Source organism: Vulpes lagopus, chromosome 4 (assembly GCF_018345385.1).
Source record: "Vulpes lagopus strain Blue_001 chromosome 4, ASM1834538v1, whole genome shotgun sequence".
Classification (NCBI taxonomy): domain Eukaryota; kingdom Metazoa; phylum Chordata; class Mammalia; order Carnivora; family Canidae; genus Vulpes; species Vulpes lagopus.
Window position 1 is genome coordinate 105,617,211 of NC_054827.1, and position 19,207 is coordinate 105,636,417.

At 36.7% G+C, this 19,207-nt stretch overlaps 1 long non-coding RNA gene across 1 annotated transcript in view; it reads right to left on the reverse strand.

Annotated features, from left to right (window-relative positions):
* Nucleotides 1–5,541: 5,541 nt before the first annotated feature.
* Nucleotides 5,542–19,207, reverse strand: part of LOC121489058 — a 32,762-nt gene continuing 19,096 nt past the window's right edge. Inside the window, exons 2-3 of the long non-coding RNA XR_005987259.1 lie at nucleotides 10,521–10,628; nucleotides 5,542–5,674 (exon numbers count right to left, since the gene is read on the reverse strand). This is a non-coding gene — a long non-coding RNA (uncharacterized LOC121489058). The remainder of the gene's footprint in view (nucleotides 5,675–10,520; nucleotides 10,629–19,207) is intronic.

A 19,207-nucleotide genomic window follows, 5' to 3' on the forward strand; every position in this document is an offset into this window, starting at 1 on the left:
TTAAGTCCATTAAAACATTTGATAGGATGTTAAAAGATTTGGTTGCTAGGGAAAAAAGGAAGATGTGCATTTATGAATAAATTAGTTGGTCTGGAAGAAGGAGTTTGTCAGACATAATCTGAGACCCCAATTAAGCTCAATGTGAATAAGAATCTGAAACAAATATTCCTGTAAGTGTAGCTGATACACTAAATTCTGCATGCCTAGATTCGAATAGATTAGAAATATTTGAATATAACAAGAAGTGCTGCTCTAATATTTTTTTCACAGAACAAGGAAATATAGAAAATTATACAAAATTCCCCACACCAGATTCCTAACTGAAGCAATTCAGATAAATTTTTGAACTTGGGAAGGATTATCTAAACCAAACCTGGAACTACTGAGGATCACCTGCTACTATACTGTTTCGATTTCCTGCTATTCAGAAAGATTTTTCTCTTCAGCAATTTCATTTAGCCAACCACTGCTGACTCAAGAGTATACTTCTTGCTACCCAGAAAAGTATATTAGATGCCTATACATTTTGATATTTAATCAAACAAATGCATCTTATTCAGTATACTTTGTTTTGCCCCAAGAAATGTGATGAGATCCTGAATAGTTAGAGACAATCAGCACAGCAAAATTTCCATGTCACAGAATATATGACTTCTCACAAGCTAAAGGTTTCGTTTTATTTATTCCATCTTTCTTTTCCTGGAAGTTTTATCTTAGAGGTGAGGAGTCAGTTCTTTTTAAATTGGAAGTAATATAATCTGCTAAATCCAACAATAAAAAACTACCCTCCTAGAGAAAAAATTTAACTTGTCCTATGTCCATTTGAGATGCGTGTTTGGAAAATAGCTTTCTGCAGTTTTCTTTAGTTCTTAGCAGGAGCCAGAATATCAGGACACCAAAATGAATTCTTAGGTTATTTGGTTCATTGCCTCATATCTTTATATTTATATATATTTATATATAATATAATATAAAACTTTTAAAATTTAATATAATTTTAATATAATATATATTTAAAAATCTTCATATATATAATTTAACTACCCACAAGTCCATGCTCAATAAAAATAATAATGATGATATAACTAATAAGGCCAAAGTTTACTCTTTATCTCTTTATATACTAACTGGAATTAATAATTAGTGGCATTGCTGTTAGGTGCTATTTGGCAATGCTGATACTGTATATTACAAATGAAGTTAGCAGAGAAATCATTTCTTGGTTCAGACACAGTGGTTGGATTGGAATCAGTTACAGTATTTTAATAAAGATACCCATCTCAGCTTTAGTTATCAGCCTCTTAGTCATGACAATTCAATTTTCTTAGCAGGCTGAGGGATGACCGGACTCCAGAGTACTGAGTTATGGTAAACAAATGCATAAAAGACTGATGGACAAAATCAGAAAGCCAATTTGTTAATTCCCAGAAAGACTCACAACTATCAAATAGAATTAGAATATTTTCTCTCAGTGAACAGATCTACATAGGAAGCTTTAATCAGAGGGTTATTGCTTGGAGATCATGGGACTAGAACTATAGGAGTTAGCTATTTGTAATGGCTGGTGTCACACAGTTTGATATTCTGGTGCCTCTCTATTGACACCTAGTTTCAAGAGCCTGAGTACCCTCTCTTCTGCACGGCTGAGATTGCAGGAGCCAAAGACTGCTTCTCTAACTTGCTTTTTCTCTTGGCTTTCCTGGCTACAAATATCCTCAATGACAGATTTTCTTTAGGTGTGTTAATAACAACATTCAGGTTCCCATCTGATCTGAGAAACACTGGGTTTTTAAGAAAGTAACTGATTTAGAGATATCAGTCCTCCATTCCTTTTCTTACAGGGCATCTCATTTAACGAGCCTTCAAGAACTTTGAGTAGCTAACGAGACAGCATACACTACTGTTTTTTATGTTCTATTTCTAGATACAGAAAGTTCTGGAAAATTCATATCTACTGTTTCAATTCTCTTATTTCTCTTCCATTTTGAATCTAACTAAAAAAAATGAAACTGCTCTCTTGATGCCATACAGGAAAAAACAGCTACATGGATTGCCATGAAATTCAGATAAATGTTTAAAAATCTTCATGCTTTCTGATAATTAAGATGTTGTTAGTGATAAATTTACCTCATATGTGCTGAACTGGTCTATACACATAAAAAAAATCCTCATTATGGGGCAAATACCAGTCAGAATAATTGAGGAGTGGACATGTGACATCATTTGAAAGTAAGTTCCACAAATTAATCCCAGGCATACATGATAAGACACAAAGTAGAAATCTTCCTGAGCTTTAAATGATGCAGTGTTGTTGAACATGGTAGGTGTTTGATAAGTGCTCGTCAAAATGATTTCTAGTTAACACAATTATTTGGCCACATATAATTAAATAAATGTTTGGCTTTCTTTAAAAATAATAGGTAAGGAGGTGGCTTTATGTTAAAACCATTTCTAAAGTAGCAACTGTGTAGATTCTATAATTCTTAATCTAAATTCTTAGAATTTCTCAGATTCTTAAAATCATATCATATTTAGTAAATTTCTCTGAACTGAAGTTTTCAGAGAAGTTTTCTCAAAAGTTAGGTGGAAAGTTGCCATAGTTTGGCTATTTCATGACCATTAATTTGTATGCCTTAGTTGTTTGAGCAATTATCTCAGAGATGAAGTTCTCTTACCTAAAAACATAGTGAAAGGTACATATCAGAAGATCCGTCTTAGGTAAAGAACCTCTTTGGCAATGTGACATCTTGAAATATTAACCACAACGCCTTGTTAATTTTTCTGCCTTTTTCAGGGTGCATCTAGAAGTATTACAAATGTACTACTTATGCCTAGAGATTGCCCCAGAAAATACTTTCTTTTCTCCAGTGGAAGCCACTGAGTAATCTCCACTGAGATTACAAACATTTAGTTGAAGTCTTTACTTGGAATTTTCAAAAAGAACTTTTCAGAAATGTGGAGTCATGTTTATGGAGTTTTGTCTTCAGATATTATAAAATGAACTTTAAAGGAGTTAAAATTTATTAAGTGGCTTACTATATACCCACTAGTGCACTAAGCATTGTGTGTGTGTGTGTGTGTACTCACACACACACATAGGGCCCCGCAGTTATAAACAGATGAACTGAGAAATAAACCCAATCTGAGGCCAGAGATCACACTCTTGACTGTGAAAATACATCACCTTTTGGTGTATAACATGCTTTGTTTAAAGCCCCATTTTCCAACAGAACCAGAAAACTCAACTCAAGTTTCTAGCCTTAGGGGATGCCAATAGTTCTGATTCTGGACACTTAAAATTATGCTGCTTCACCAACACACAGCAGAAATTTGATTCTCAAAGGCAACCTGCTATTACACACAACAGGTTCAATAAAGTAATTTATTTGTCCTTATGGGTTAGACGGACAGAACTGAAGGTGTCAAGCTGAGTTAATAGAAGACCAGATGTTGGTTGGCACAAATCCTGCCAGCCAGCAGGAGAAATGAGGAAATTACAGGTTCCATAGGAACATTAGCCCCTAAATAAGTGAATAGAATCTCTAATCTTGGGGAAATCACCATCATAGGTGAAGTTTAGGGAAACCCATGATTTTTCATTTCCAGGCAATATCTAATGTAAGTAGTTATCTCAGAATGAAAAAATATATATCAGAAAATAAACAATAAAGGAAAATATATATTGTTCAACATAATCCTCAATAAGAAAGTACTGCCAATTAAATCTAGAAGAATGAGTGTTCCCCACACATAACTAAATGAACACTCCGATTATCTCATATACTCCAAACACCTTGCTATTAAAATATCGAGTATGTTTTATAAGGACAGTTTCAGTCCTGAAGGCCATCACTGAGGATTCTTACCCTCGCATCAAATCACACATGTGGAATGAAGGGAATTGGGTGCATAGGTGAAGATGCTCACCATACAACCATTTCCTGAATTTCTAACTGTGCCACCTCTTTCCTCCTTCTACTGCTTCTCCTGCCACCTCTCAGTATAGCTGAACTTTAAGAGGCCCAAGAGAAAGAAGAAATAAGACTTTAAATAATTTATTTGGGGAAACAGTCAGTGAAGAGGAACAAATCATGTTTCGCTAAAAGAACTGAGACCTTTGACACTCCCCTTCTCGCTCCAGTACCTGGAGCTCTAGCCGGATTGCATTAGTGAAATTTTCATTTGATGGCATTTTAATATTCTGCCTTGATGACTTTTTAGCAACATTTACTTTCAGAGGTCTCGAGTGTTCCCTCGGAGGAAATGAAACATGTCAGAGCCCATTACAAAAATCAAAATTTAAATACCTCGACCACATTAGGGCTTACACACAATCCCATCAGCGCTTAAACTGAAACTCACAACTATTCATTCTCTTGCTCAATCAGTAATGAGTACATTTGATGAAGCATTCCAGGGTCAGGGAACACACGTTAGTGATCTAGCTTAACCCATTGATTGCCTGGCCACAAAGGACCAGGGCAGGACTTGATTAAATTGTAACACGCAAATAATCACCAATAGCACCAAAACAAACTGCTTTTCCTCCCGTTTTAAAAACAACTGTGATGCCCCTAAGTAATGGCAAAGTGATGTCAAGAAGACAGTTTGGAGATTAGGTTTGGTGTTTGTTTGGTATTACTCTATGTTTAAATGTCTTCTAAAACAACCTGCTTAGTTTTCATCCAACTATGGCCACAGTTACTCTGTTATTAAGAGTTGTTGCAGTCGGTAATTGGAGGGTTACTAAATTCATAATTTTTGTTTAAACAACACCTAACTCTTCTTCTACTCCCCTGACTTCCTCGAGAATTTCAACGTATCCCTGGCAAAGAAGAATACCCAGATTGTTATTTGACTGTCTAGAGCATATTACATTTTAGCTGGCAACACGGGGTTGGCCCCAGAGTCTCTTGGATATTGATCTCATATGCAAAAGCAATACAAATCACACATATAGCTGCTTGACCTAACGGTAAAAGCTTCAAAAATCCAATTCGGTCCACAGATAACTGCCATTTTTTAACATGGGAAAGCTTCTTTCTTTTTCTCTTCCTCCTCCTCCTCTCCTCTTCCTCCTCCTCCACTTCCCCCCTCCCATACTGAGTGACTTTTATAATCAAGTAAGGAAAGGTACTACTTAGTCATAGCACTATGATGCTGTGAACTGCAGGTAAACTTATTGCTGCTCATCTAGTTCAGTGTATGGTCAATAGGTTAATGTTGATGCTTCAGCTCTTCCTCAGGATTTCAGACAGTGAAGTAATGATCCTGGCCTTGGCTTTCTCCATAAAAGGAATTAAGGAATCTCCCTTTCATAAGATAATTAAAAGTGGCAAGGGTTCTGATGGAAAATTGTGATATGATCCTGCCTGGATATAATTTCTGCCAGACCTCTTAGATCGTGTTCTTGAACTTCCCATAAAGCATCTGTAGTACTATGGTGAATGGCCTGGAACAAGGATGTCAAAACTTGAGATCATTTCTGTGCTCTCTTTAGGGGATACCGCTCACCTCTTATGTGGTCCAGCGCAATTGGGTGTCACCCACCAGCATTTTTTGCTGTGGGGGTTAGTGGGGACAACTGGACCATTCTTCATGTCTTCTAAGTTTTACATAATATTTTACTTTGAAGAGGTCTCACTTAGGATAAGAGATGCATTCAAATTACAAGCTAAAGATAATGTTTATTGCTTTTCCTTGTCCTATTGCTTACTAGTTGTCAGAAGTACTATTTGGAACTACTATTCTACTACTATAACTACTATTTGGAAATGAAAACCATCATGGAGCAGTAAAAGGCATTAAGCAAATCCAGGATGCCTACCAGAAAGCTTGAAGAGTGAAAGAAAGTGATTTCAATAATCTAAAAGGAGTTATCCAAGGTGAATTCCTCATGCATTACCCAGCAGCAAAATCACTGAAGAATCTCCTTCAGATTCATCCTTTCCTGGCACCCTGAAGCCAATGGTGCTCAGCCACACAGTTTCTAGCCCTGCCAATCACTGAATTAGGAAAAGATTCATTTGAAATTTTTAAATTAAAAAGGCCTGATGAAGAGAAGCCATGAAACATTCTTAATGCTACCACTAATGTGCAGTAGTCCAAATTTAGGCAACTTAAATTTCTCATTGAAACCTAGAAATGAGGGATGCCTAGGTGGCTCAGTGGTTGAGCACCTGCCTTTAGCACAGATCATGATCCAGGGGTCCTGGGATCAAGTTCTGTTTCCGGCTTCCCTCAGGAAGCCTGCTTCTCCTTTTGCCTAAGTCTATGCCTCTCTCTCTATCTGTCGTGAATAAATAAATAAAATATTTCAAAAAAAGAAACTTAGAAATGAAAGAAACACCATTCTCTCTTTTCAAAATGTCTGCCCATCTCAGATCTGGAAAAAGTATTACAGAAACAGCCAAGGTTTTGGAAAAATCTTGAAACCCATAAGTATTTCTATTTGTAATTTTAATAATGATAGGCATTAGAAATCATATTAAATTCATTCTAGTTCACTCTCTTGCCTTTAATTAACCTCTGGCACATAGACACACACACACACACACACACACAATTTCAATTGAAGAACCATATTATACATAGCTTGAATCTCTGCTACTTATTTTCCATTTACTTAAAATCAGAGAATGTCTTAAATAGTCTACTGTCTAGGCTTTAGGTAAAGACTGGTACATTTATAAAACTCTTTCAGAGAGAAATCAAATGACTAATTTATGTTGAAAATTTAATCTTCTTAAAAACCCTCTACAAATGAATGAACCTTACCCTTCACCTTGAATCCAACCCCAACTTCTATCTGTCCAGCCATCCTTTATATTAGAAGCTCATTGTCATTTTTCCTGACACCCTACCTTTGTCTTTGCTTCATTATCTTTTTGTGCTTGCTGCCAGAGAGATGAAGATTTATGTGTGGTCTAGAACTATAATTTTGATTTCCTTATCTATTATTGGGAATAAGTAAAACTAAGGAAAAGGAAGAAGGTATTACTGAAGAGTGTTTCTTAAACTTTGTTTCCTGTTTACATCATCAGTAAATCTAGAATAAGGAATATTGCTTTGAAGGGGCACCTGGGTGGCTCAGCATCTGCCTTTGGCTCTGGTCATAATTTCAGGGTCCTGGGATTGAGTCCCACATCAGGCTCCCTGCTCAATGGGGAGTTTGCTTCTCCTCCCTCTCCCTCTGCCTGCTGCTCTGCCTATTTGTGCATTCTCTCTCTCTCTCTCTCTCTCTCTCTCTCTCTCTCTCAAATAAATAATTCAATAAATAAATACAATCTTTTTTTTAAAGGAATATTGCTCTGAGGACTGAGTGGCAGAGCATGCATACAGCCTCCAGTAAAGTGCTTAGCTATCTCTCAGGTGCCATTAACATGGTCATCCTCAGGAACTTTAGCATCATTTTTACTATTTTTTTCCTGTTTTACTTATTCTTAAGTATCAGTGGAGTTCCATAGATATGATTCTTTTGCTTTGGTGCTCTGTTGACTCCTTTTGACTCTGTTCCCCCCTCCCCCCCCACCCCCCCCTTCCCCCGCCAAAGACTTGACTTTGGCTTCATTGGTTTTCCATTTTTATTAACACTTCCTCTCATATTGTATTTTAACCTAAGAAATAACACAATGGTAAGAACTTTCAGTGATGGTCTTTCTAGGGCAATATATAGTTTACAAAGGTATTATCTATGAGACAATGGGATGGAGTTTAGGCAGTGGAATATGAAATAGCAACTGGCCAGGAAAGAGTTGGAACATATAGGGTATTTAGAGCTTCTCTGAAAGGAAATGATCATGGTCTTCTCCAGTATACCATGATACTAGTTATAAGCATGAGACACTTTTAGTGAGGTGGGGTTGGAGGGGAGGAGAGAGAGAAAGGGAGGAAATGGAAGGGAAAGGGAAGAAGGGAAGGAGGGAGAGAGGGAGGGAGGGAAGAGGGAGGGAGAGAGGGAGAGGGAGAGAAAAAAGAAAGGAAATAGAAAATGGGGAAAAGAAGGAGAAAGGGAAAGCAAAAAGAAAGAAAGAAAGAAAGAAAGAAAGAAAGAAAGAAAGAAAGAAAGAAAGAAAGAGAAAGAAACAAAGAAAGAAAGAAAGAAAGAAAGACCTACTACTAGCTTTGTTTTCTGCTAGAAAAAAATGGACAGATAATGGTTTTTAAAAACTTCACAAGCAGTTTATTCTTTCTCTGAGTATCTAAGAAAACGTCAGCCAAAAAGAGTTTCTTAGAAGATTCCCAATTTTAAGAAATTAGAAGAAATGCCAGAGAAAGGGCATCAGTTAAAATAGGTTATGACCAAATCCAAGTAAAATTTTCTACCATGATAATTGATAAGTTCATTTTTTTTCTGTTCTTAAAAGTATTTTCATTTTCCAGATCTATTAAAACTTCCTAAAGCACAACATTGTCTGTTATACCATGAAAATGAGGAAAGCAAAATGTCTATAAAATAAGAATTCCTAGAAATAATTCAGGAAGTCTTTCAAGGGGGCTTTTGATTGAAACAAGAGAAAAGAATTCATTTGCTTATTTTAGTTGAAGGGCAGAGCCCCAGAGGAATTTATTTCTAAAGACTGTTGGAAATAAATTTGTTTGATGGTCATATGTCATTTTTATGTGATGATGTGTTATGAAAAAGGAAAGGGGGGAATATAACTATGTCTAGAATTCTTGAAATAGGGGACCCCGGGATCCCTGGGTGGCGCAGCGGTTTGGCGCCTGCCTTTGGCCCAGGGCGCGATCCTGGAGACCCGGGATCGAGTCCCACGTCGGGCTCCCTGCATGGAGCCTGCTTCTCCCTCTGCCTGTGTCTCTGCCTTGTCTCTGCCTCTCTCTGTATGACTATCATAAATAAATAATAATTAAAAAAAAAAAAAAAAAGAAATAGGGGATCCCTGGGTGGCGCAGCGGTTCGGCGCCTGCCTTTGGCCCAGGGCGTGATCCTGGAGACCCGGGATCGAATCCCACGTCAGGCTCCCGGTGCATGGAGCCTGCTTCTCCCTCTGCCTGTGTCTCTGCCTCTCTCTCTCTCTCTCTGCGACTATCATAAATAAATAATAATAAAAAAAATTTAGAATTCTTGAAATATACAAATTTCCCTGCAACAATTAATTTAATATTTTATTTTCATGTCTTTAAAAGTTATTTATCAGAAGCAAAATGATTATACACATTAAGGGAAGTCAGTTCTAGCTAAGAGAGATGGATATTTCTCATGCTGAACCCACTAGAAACTATGAGAGCTTTCCCTGCTTCTCGTCCCTTCACTTGGCATGTCTGTGTCATAAAGTCCCAGGCAATAACACTGTTCACAAATAATGTGGTTATAATTCGCAGTAGTTTTATCAGCCTGATCCAGGACCTGTATATGGATTCTCTGACCCAGTTCCTTCTATCGATCTCTATCCTGCCCCTCGCATACATTCTAAATCCACCGAGTGGCATGCCGTGCTGCTCTTCTGTAACATGAATTTATGCTAATGGCTGTCTGCATATGCTTATATCACATATCTATATTAAGCTTAATAGTCTGTTACATTGCTTCTTAACCCTGTGTCCACACATGATTAACTTTCCTGATTTCTTTCAAAACCGTTATTAACACAGTGTAGCATTTCACTCAACATGTCACGAAGTTTCTCTGCCTCATGTTAGAGTTGGGGTGATTACAAAACCCCTCAGCTTTTGCAAATAAAGAGGCACGGAAAGAATTAAGGACCCCTGAAAAAAGCCTCCTTCTTTTATGTGTTTATACAACTTGAAGCTGGCAAGGGCTTAGTTTAAGCTTCTTAGGCAGTAAACAAACTGACTAGTTCTCCCCAAGCTAAAGGAAATAGGATACACTGAGAATTTCATTAAAAACTTATGGAGAATTATGGCACTGGTGTAGTGCACACAGACTCACATATTGAGCCACATCGTATTTATAGCCCTCAGTTTTTGAGAAATTTTAGAGGAATTTCAGAATTTGGCATTAATATATTTTAAATATTCCACTACATAGTTGATAATCAATGGACCTCAAACTTTTTGAAACTTCATCCTTATTACTGTAGAGTTTAGAACAAATGAGGAAGAATAGCCAAGCTATCAAAAAACACCTAGAGGAAAAATAATCTTTGAAGATTCCCATATCTTGGGAATAAACATATCTTGGATGCATTCTCTTCATTCAATAAGCTTATTGAATCTCCTTGAAGAGAACTTGAAAGCCCTGAAGTGGTCAATATTGAGGCCAATTCTATACCTCAAGGCACTGCAATCAGTCAGGAATTAGGCATTTTGGAGATACAAGCATAGAAGGAATCTGTGACACATCAAGCAACCTATAGCTCATGATATGAGTTAAATGTACTTTGTGTGGCATGCAAACTTCATCCATAGCAATGAATATAAACTTTGGGTTGAAATAATGATGCCATACATCTGTGAATGATGAAAGAACAAATATTACTATATTTTTCCAAGTTGTGTGTGTGTACACACTGTCAGCAGTAAAAAAAAAGGGTACATACCTATCTAAAAAGGTTTAACAGAGGGTTCCTGGTTGGCTCAGTCTGTAGTGCATGTGATTCTTGATCTCAGGGTCCATGTTCATGCCCCACAGTGGGGATGGAGATTACCTAAAAAAAATAAAAAATAAATTTAACAAGTAACTTGTTTGTGATTTTATATCTTGTGCACTCATATACATATATTAGGATAATTTCTAAACACTGCCCTGATATAAATTTTATAAAAGTGTTAAAATTGAGCAGTAGATTGCCATGTACAAGTCTGTTTAATACCTAGTTCAACCACTTATATATGTATTTAGATGACATAGTGATCATTAAAAACTGTGCCTTAGAAATAAAACATGAAAGATATCCAGTGAGTGAATGGATAGATCTGGGTATAATCCAACTTCTGCCTCTTGCTAGCCTATTGATCTTGAGCAAGTCACTTAGCATATTTTAAGTTCATTTTCCACATTTACAAAATAGTTATGTTAATTCTATTAATCTTGAATGCAACGTATCCCCCACAATATTGTAAACATAGCATTCCCTCAATAAACAGGAAAGTCACATAACTTTCTGCTTTCTTGGAGAACCCAGCTCCAAGCTTTGGTCCAAGTGAGGAGCATACATTATCTGTTTCTGGGCTCCATTCTTGGGCTCTTATTTTCTCCTGGCCCATTTTTCTTAAAAGAAGTTCAACTTCTTTCCATTCATACCCAAACCACACCACTATGGAAAGTCTCTCAAGTATAATACGTTTGGGACCCCTGGGTGGCTCAGTGGTTGAGTGTCTACCTTTTTGGCTCAGGGTGTGATCTTGGAGTCTGGGGACTGAGTCCCACATTGGGCTCCCTGAATGGAGCCTGCTTCTCCCTCTGCCTATGTCTCTGCCTCTCTCTCTCTCTCTCTCTCTCTCTGTATCTCTCATGAATAAATAAATAAAATCTTTAATACATTTTTTTAAGTATAACATGCTTTACTGAAGGCCAAAAAAATGACAGAGGAATATTTTGGCATAATACAACTGAAAAACAACTTCAATTTGCATATTAGATATCTTCAGGTTTTCCAAGGCATTTGCTGCTCAGGAATTGTGTATCAGTTGGTTCCTCCTTAGATTTTTGCCTACCACCCCGGAGTGCTTGGCCCTATAGAAACTCCTCTTGCTCTACCTTCAAGTCACTACTATCATGCTCCAAATTTCTCTAGCCTTAATACAAGAGTAGTTATAACTCAACTTTTAAACGAGGTTAGGCATATTTCAAAAGGCTAAATTCAGTAGTTTATATTTCTCATATTACATTTTTTACCTCCCATTAGAAAAGCTTTCATTAATGGCAGTTCTCAGATGGGCTTATGCAGCCACATTAAGGGACAAATCAGATATTTATCCTTTAAAAGATTATAAATTATAGTCCATTTTCAATTGCCCAAGATAAGACCACAAATTATATTTGTTCCATAAATATCTATGCAACACTTATTTTAAGGTATTCTTCCTTTTTTTTTTTCCTTTCTCAAATGCAACTTGGTGAACTTAGTCCAGGAATTGTAATTTTTTTTTAGATTTTTTAAAAAATTATTTATTCATGAGAGACACGGAGAGGGAGAGAGAAGCAGAGACACAGGCAAAGGGAGAAGCAGGCTCCATGCAGGAGCCTGACGTGGGACTTGATCTCGGGACTCCAGGATCACGCCTGGGGCTGAAGGCAGTGCTAAACCACTGAGCCACTTGGGCTGCCCTAGGCCAGGAATTGTAAGTACATATGTTAATAGGAGTCGGGCAGGTAATAGATCTGAATATGGTGAAATGAGTAGACATGTCTTTTTCAGACTGATTCAATTTTCTGTAGGTCCACTATGTGTTAGCTCTTATGCCAATTGTTGCCACAGATACTGAATTCCTTGAGAAAAGGCTGAAATCATTTTTATGTGAAATATTCTATTTTTTTAAATTATATTATACAAGGGAGGACAAAATAAATCAGTTTGGAGACTGGCTTCAGCCAAAGGCTGCCTCTTTGCAAGCCTTGGCTCAAGCACCCCACAGGTACCATTGTTTCATGAAATTCTGAGATCCTGATTGGTCGCCATTTGCGGAAGATCTCATGGGTCTCTCATGTCTGCAGTAGACTTAATTTGAGGTTAAATCCTATGGCAAGCTGGAGTTTGAAGATAAAGGAGATCTAATCTTTGAGCTTCTTCAAATATTTGGAGGATTGGATGAATTGCTGAAGGTCCCAGAGAGCCTCCATCAGCTTGAGGACCGTTGACAAACTTTCACATTTTGTCTGCTATGAGAAACAAGCTTTATCCAACCTTTCTTCCTGTGATGCCTTGTTCATTAGTATGTTTAAATTTCTATCTCCTATTGTTTCACACAGAGAAATGTTCTGCATTGTGGGGTTTTGTTCTTGCTGATCATACACATATCTTTAACTCTGAAATTGCTAAATATTAAACCTTATCTGTTGATTAAACATATACCACCTGTTAGGAGAGGACACTATCACAGTCTCTTTCCAAAATAAAAGTGTAAAGGTTTGAAGATTCTATGTATCTTTTATTAAGAATATAGATATTTATGCACTTCACACTTGACTTAATTGATACCAGTTATATGAGACAGAGCTCAAAATGTATTTCATATTAAATATACTATAATAGATATATGTTTAAAATGTAGTTATCTAGTGCACAACACAGAACATATTAAATATGCCTGGTTAGATAATATTTATTTTGTTATACATTGATATTTATGTCAAAAGCATATGTAACACATATGTTAAATAAAAGAAAAAATGTTTTCTATCAGATCAAAACTATCCCTGGTAATGAAACATGCTTTCATTTTAATAAGGATGTTTTATTAGGCTTCAGAAATGAGTAAATGATTCATAATTCTTGAACCCTGAGACATTTCCTTGTGAACAAGTGGCTTGATTTCACTTTTCCTTTTGTCTCTGCAAATTCCATGTGTGCGCTGCATGTTTTTATTTGAGACAAAATGCTTGGGAGAGTCTTTTCTCACCACGTTGCATTAATGAGACCATAAGATTTTTTTTTTTAACCAAGTTTTCAAATGACTGCTTACTAATTTTAAATTGCCTTTTGCATTGCCCATTTTTCTCATTTGTGGCTCTGCTGCAGATTTCACCGAATAAGAAGAGTAGTAAGAACTGCAAGAAGAAGAATTTTAATGGCCCAGTGGTAGCATCAGTCAATTCTATCAGGTATTCAGGCAATTTTAAATATAATCAACAGGCTAACATGGGAGAAATCATTTATTCAGAAATCAAATTATTTGTATTCATTATTCAATCAACATAAACTGATTTTTCTAGGACAGTTTGCTATATTTCAACAGTTAAATACCTTTTATGTGTTAACAGCAGACAGTTATTCCAATGAATATATTAACCCTAACATCCATTTTCATGACACAAGTGACAAAGGTTAAGAAAGTATATTGATTTTATTACTGAAACACTTTATAAAGATACAATTTGTGAAATTTTTTAAAGCAAGTTTACCAATTGAAATATGGTTGAGACACCAGATAGTAATAAAAGATGAGCACAATTGTTTTTAACAAATACTTGACTGTGGATTCTTTATTAGTAACTCTAGTGCTTCAAGTTGTTTTTCCTTTTGCCCTTTTAGCTAACATTTTCTTTGATTGGACAGAGACACTTTGCTCAAGTGTAAAGAATCACTTAGAATGACATTTCCTAAAATAAGTTCTCTAAAGAAGGAAAAGATTTTGAAATCCATTAAGTGACAGTAAATACATATACTCACACACTTGGAGTATCACAGTGATTATTAGCATGTTAAGAGAAGGGGAGAAAGTGGTTTAATATCTCTTAACTCAGAGTATCCCAAATATTTGGTCAAGGAAATCCAATTTTAAGTAAGAATTGTTAGGCAGGAAAAGGTTATCAAATCCTGAATATTCCTGAGAAAGACCTTTCTTTAGGACTAGCCTTTGGCTGGTTCATGGGAAATAAGCTCAAGTCCTTGGAATATTCTATATGATAAAAGGATACACCCAAGGACTTGGACCATACTGTACCAATCTGATCACATATATTTATCCTATTAATGTGATTTATGATGAAGGCCTATTTTGCCCTGATGAGGCTATAAATTGAGTACCAAGGATCTCAATAAAATCCCTGGACATCAAGGCTTGAGTGACCCTCCCTGATTGGCAACACTTCACATGTGTTGTCATGCATCATTGCTGAAAGAATTAAGCATATCTGACTCTGTTGGGAGGGAACATCTGGAACTTTGCATTTGGTTTCTCCTGGACTCTGTCCTATGTGCCAGCTGTAGGCTGAATGTTTTGTATTCCTTCCAAATTTACATGTTGAAATCCGAATGCCCAATGTGATGGGGGAAATGATCAAGTCATGAGGGCAGAGCCCTTATAAAGGAGGCCCTAGAGAGATTCCCTACTCTTTCTTCCATACGGGGATACAACAAGAGTTTGCACTTGGAAGAGGTCCCTTATTCCACCATGCTGGTATCTTGATCTTGGACTTCTATTCTCCACAACCATGAGAAATAAATTTCTGTTTTTATAAGCCACCTAGTCTGTGATATTTTGCTATAGCAACCCAAATAGACTATGATAGTGTCTTTTCCCTTTGCTGATTTTAATCTTTATCCTTTTGCTGTAATAAATTATAGCCATAGGTATAATAACTTTTCTGAGTCCTTTGAGTTCTTTCAGAAATTTGTCAAGCCTCAGGCTGGTCTTCAGGATCTCTGACACACTTACTCATTCATACTGAGCAGAAAAGAATTTGGGGTCGGGGTGGGGGAATGCTGAAGCCATTTGCAACTAATGGAACTTATAAAACAATTTTTTTAAAGATTGATGATCACAGTAATATTGAGTTCCCTCTGAAGCAAATTAGGAGAAAAAAATAAAATAAAAAACTACCAGACAGCATTGATGAGCAAGCTGTTTTTGGTAACTTTGATGCTGACCTGTGGATATTTTATTCATCAAATTAAAAGTTAGAGATACCTGACTTTGAACGGGCATTCATGCACATGCGACACAGACTCTCACTTACAGACAAATATTATTTTCACATGTTTTCCACCAATTGGTGAAATACATAGACCCAAATTAAGCCTTTAATGATTGATATCTGAATTACTACTTACTACTCTGGTTTGTGCTGACTGGTAAGGTGGCAAATCATTCTTCTCCTTTAGAATCTGACCTGAAGACAAATTGAGTAAAAAACACAATGCCAGGGATACTTCCTCTATGTTTGATATATACCAGTAAAACATAACTCAGATATGTCAGATTTGTTACAAACCAAAAGGTAAGTCAATTTTTTTTTTATTTTTTATTTTTTTACTGTTCATATAGTGGTTGAACAATCAGGAAAAATGTATATCCCTTAAATGCGGAACAGGGAGGCACCTCAACTGGATTAACTCTCTTATTGGCCATTTTCTGGGATAAAAAGAGCATTGGTGATGAAACCAGATAAGGACTAAGAGAGTTAAATACAATGGAATGTTAGACCATTATGGGGATTGAGCGAATTGCATAGAAGAATAAAAAATGGGAAAGGAAATTAGACTTTTCACTAGTGGAAAAAAATGACTAAGCAATTCTGAGATATGTTACAACAAGCTCCTGAATAAAATAAATAGGAAGTATTTTTCAGGCTGTGGGGGATTGAATGAATGCAATCAATCTTCCTTGTGTGGGAACTACATCACTCCTACCCATAAGCTCCCTCTAGTGAATTAAAATCTCACAGCAACTCAACCGATAAACAGTAGGCTTGAGCAATGGCCACTTAACTAGGACAATCTCCCCACACATAACCACTCAGCCACACAGTAACACTGCATTTTGTTGTGAGCTTCTCCTGAAATAAACCATTTTATAGTCACATTTTCTCCCTTTCTTATACTAATTATATTAGACATATATATGCAGAACCACCCTTACTTTGACAATGAGATAATTGCATTATTTTCAATGTAAAAAACCTGACCTCATTTTGGGTTTGTTTAATATAATTCTGTGTCTTTGGAAAATTGTTCTTAGTTAAGTATGGTATAAATATTATGACATTTATTTAAAGACCCAATATAGCTAGTCAGCATTTTGGATACCTCTGCATCCTTTCCATTTAACAAACATCTATCAACCATCCAGTACATAAAAGGTCATCCACTAGGCCAGTAAAATGAGATATTAATTCCATTGGCTCCTGATAAATTAGTAATCCTGGCATGAAGGAATTAATGCATATTATTAGAATAAAAGGCAAAATGTATAAGGAAATCATAGTCAAAAAATTGTATTTCTGGAAACAATTGTATAAGCATTAAGAATAGCCCATGTTCCTGCTAACTGAAAAGAACACCTCTTATATCTGAACTGATGGCCTATAGACTTTGAGCTGAGCAGTACACTGAAAACATTTGCTCAATGGGAGAAACCAGAGAGGTGAAGTTGCTTAATGAGGAAAAGAAGAAGACAAATAGACAGAAAAGTAAAGAAGGAAGAGGAAGACAAGGGTAATTAGTTGACAGACACAGGGAGTAAGAATGCATGAAAAAAGATGAAGAAAAAAAATGGAGAAGTGACAATAAGTTGAGTATTTGTTGTTAAATAAGGAATTAGAAAAAGTATTTTTAAAATGGTCTATTGTAAGACTATGCTATGAACTGTATCCATATCCCAAATAAATATTTGCTAAACATCTATATTACCCTTCAGTAGAGTTGCTGTGTATCTAAAAATTCTTTTTGTTATATTTACTATGCCATAAATAATAGGTACTCAACCATTTGCTGAATTGAAGCTAGGTATTCAACTTGGTGGAGAATAGTTCAATTTTTTAAAAGATTTTATTTATTTATTTGACATAAAGAAAGAGCACAAGCAGAGGGAGGAGGAGAGGGAGAGGGAGAAGCAGGCTCCCCTCTGAACAGGGAGCCAGATATGGGGCTCAATCTCAGGACCCTGGGAACATGACCTGAGCAAAAGACAGATACTTAATCAACTGAACCACCTAGATGCCCCAGAATAGTTCAATATGTTTAGCCCAGAAACAAAGATAGGAAAATATAATTAGATTGTATCCTTGGCTTAGTGGGGGCACTTAGTGAATATCCAGTCTAAATTAGGGGAGTGGTTAATCTGGTAGATTTGAAAATCTGTGTGATATTATCAGATGGCGGTCAGCTGGGGACTGTGTTCAGGCTCACATGGACTACTCACAATATGTCATAGCTGTATGCCAACCAAGGATTGGCCATTTGATCAAAGACATTTAAAGCTTAAGCAGAACACAGCATAATAATAATAATAATACCTTTTTATATCAGAGATAAACAACTATTTTCTTATCCCTAGAATCTCAGGTATTTTCTTTGTAGCCGTGTCCCAGGTATGGTACACTTGAAGCAGTGGGGTGTATGCTAGTAAGCCAGCTCTCTGGGAGAAAAAAAAAAAAAAATTTTTAATTAAATAAATAAGGAAGTAAATAAATAAATGTCTTGATTTGTAGCACTTGTTAATTTCTGTGGTATAAATACTTACACCCTAGTTGATTTCAAGCTATCATTGATTTAACAACCAGTTCTCAGTCATAAACCAGCTCCAGCTGACTACAAAAGGTGAGGCCTAATGCTCTGAATTGGTGAGAAGTGCCCCAGCAGCCCATGATCATGGCCTAAGTCAAACTTAGGGCCTAGATCTGAGGCGTGGGGGAAAGTCTATGACTCCTTGTTATTGTGGCCATCTTCTGTGATCTGGCTCCTTCCTGGAGCAGGGGGCCACTGTTATGGGCAAATGCATCTTGCTTTGACCAAGACAGACAAAGCAGTAAGCTAAAGGGATGATGATTTGTTTACCAATGTTTTTAGATTTCTTAACTTCTAACTTTTCTAGATGTAATGTCACTGTTTACAAAACTAAAATAATGCTACATGAAAATGATGAGGGTAGCACATTAAGCTAAACTTCTAGTAATAGCATCTAAAATTACAAGATGTATTATCGTCTGATATCTGTAAAATCAGACTGTGAATTAGCTAGAATGCCTCAAACAGGGGAACAGACTAGGCAGTTTTACTGTCTTCTCAGATACAAGGAAGTAGGTGAGGAACAGAAAAGTTGCTGAGGTGGTAGAGGGTAGAATTTGACCTGGAGGAAGCCCCTGGAGAGTTCAGGAACAGATTGTACCACTCAAGTGCAGGACATGACTGAAGGCCTCAATAGAGAGATCAGAAGTTCCTGGGGAAAGATGTCCTGGCTGGCTCCTTCCCTTCTTACCTTCTTTCCCTCTCAGCTGGAAACAGTGAGGAAATGTCTATAGACAGTGTGCTAGTTTACAGCATTTTACACTGAAGCTCTTTCTTCTTTGCCTTTGACTTGTGAATGACTGAGAATTGTCCTATTGTAAAAAAGTTTCTCAGAGAACAGGACTTCTATTTTACCTACTAATGCCAGGATGGACAGCTGGCAAACAGTCAGTGCCTTGTTTCCAGCTGCCACTCAGATTCTAGAATTGTTAATGGAGTCCCCAGGCTGGACCAGCTCTGCCTCTCTGGCATTTCTGTCACTGGCTGCACAGACATGAGGTAGAAACATTTCACAGATAAGCCACTCTTCTTCTCTTTAATTCCACCTTTCATTTGGT